Source organism: Propithecus coquereli, unplaced genomic scaffold, assembly GCF_000956105.1.
Source record: "Propithecus coquereli isolate 6110/MARCELLA unplaced genomic scaffold, Pcoq_1.0 Scaffold388, whole genome shotgun sequence".
NCBI lineage: Eukaryota > Metazoa > Chordata > Mammalia > Primates > Indriidae > Propithecus > Propithecus coquereli.
The window spans coordinates 7,969-10,121 of NW_012149596.1; positions in this window are offsets into that span (position 1 = coordinate 7,969).

Consider the following 2,153-nt stretch of genomic DNA (forward strand, 5'->3'; position numbering starts at 1 on the left):
GTCACTTGTAACCCTGCCATTATAACCCACAAGCTCTAGCATAGAACGTAAATACATTCCATTACCAGAAAAAAAAAATTATATACATGGGGAAATTTAGTCTTAGAGAGGCAAAATGACTTACCCAAAGTTTCACACGTCTGAATCAAACCCAGGTTGCTCAAGTTAGGAAATTAGCTGCCTCACTGTAATATTCTTTAGGCATCAATACCAGCATCATTTCCTTTGGCATTGATGAGGAATGACTAAAAGAGACGAGAGTACTTAGTTTGGGAAAGAGAAGTCTGGCTGGGGAACAAGAATGACAGAGGTAGCTGTGTTAAAATATGTGAAGGACATTCCTGAGAATAGGAGCAGTCCCGTCGGGGTGGTGGTCCTGAGGGCAGAACTGGGGTGAGTAGGCGGAAGTCACAGGGGAGCAGGCTTGGCTCACCAGCAGGAAGAACGTTCTGACAAGTGGAATCCTGTGCCTGCAGAGACAGGGAGCTTTCGGGTCCATCCCAGTTCCCTTGAACGCTGGGTGGGTGGGGAGCACTTGGCAGGAAGCCTGGGGAGGGGAGTCTTACAGCAGGTAGAGAGGATGGGAGAAGGAGACCAGAAAGATTTTCTAGCTTGAGCCTGGAGGGAGAAAGACTGGTGAAGTGCGACAGGTGGGCTTCAGGCCCCTTTTGCACGTGACACGCTGGCGCCTGGGGTCGGCTCTGCCTGTCTCCTGGCTGCCCAGCTTCAGCCCCGCTTTTTTTCTGGGTGGCCAAGGGGAGCCAGTGGGGCCCAGGATGGGAGACTGAAACCTCTGCCTCCCAAGTCACATGGGCTGCTTCTCCAGCAGCAGTCAAAGTCCCAAGTCCACACTTTAACCTCTTCCCCTGCCCACCATCCTTACTCTGAGGTTTAATCCTGAGAGCAGGAGAGCAGAAGGGACTCAGGGCACTATCTGCACTTGGCAGCCAAAGGTGGAGAAATGTCAGCCTCTGAGAGGACTAACCTTAACCCTTGGCCATTCCCAAACCACAGGACACCTTCTACTTGAAGAATATAGTTGGAAAACCACTGGCTCAACTCCACCACACCAGCAAACTGTGTAATCCCTGTACCTAACAAGCCCCACTTTGGCTTTAAGTATAAATGCAGCAGCAGTAGGCCAACAGGACTTAGGACAAGACCAAGAGGATAAGTTGTCACCTAATTTGCCATTTGGTCAAAATACCAGTGTTACTAGTATCATCAGTGCACTTTTCCAAGGGTGACAATAGAAGATTTTAGAGACTTAGCTAAGCCATCTCTTTGATGTGCTGTGGCATTGGCTGTCTAATTATAGCTGGCAGGAAGATCTCAAGGAATTCAAGAATTGTCTGTGGCAACATTAGACGTGGACACTGGTTGGCTAAGAATGCTCTCCTAGGCCTGGAAGTGATATGCAGCTGTTATTAAAAATCCAGAGTTAAAAATATTAACATACTTCTGTATTGGTTTGTAAATGGTCGCTGCCCCAAAAGCCTCATGTATTCCCTTGGTCCTAGTCACTCCAGCCTCTTCTTCCCACCACTTCTTCCCATGATCCAGCAACTACAGGGAAATGACTGACGTGAAGGGACCTTCCAGGGCTGACCTCCTACTGAGGCCAAAGTTTGTTAAATATCCTGATTAGGTTTTAGGTCTTTTGTCTGGGAGAGGGGACATGAGACTTGAGGTCAAACACTTCAATGGTAACAAACCAAATTTAGAAGAATTCTATTGTGCTGTACATAAAAAGGAAATATAAAGAAGTTTAGGTCAGGAAGAAAAGTCAGTGAAGGGCTAGGTTCTAATTTCCCACATCACGACCCGTCATGATGACACTTAAGCTCTTTGCAACAAAGTGGATCTGGCGTTATAAAGCTCAATTAAGTTGTTCCAAGAGTTTCTGATGAAGAAAAGGAAAAGTTTTCTTTAAATGTTTAAGTTGGGATTTGTTAATTACTCTTTTTGTTCCTCTGATAGTTCTGAGTACAGTAGATTACACCAGCTTTTTTCATAATGCTGGGATCCTCCTTGAGCCATCTGTCACATTTAATGATAACAGCTAACATTTACAGAGTACTTACTCATCCAGACGCTGTTTTCAGCACTTCACATGTAGAGTCTAATTTAACACAGCAATTGAAGTAGACCAC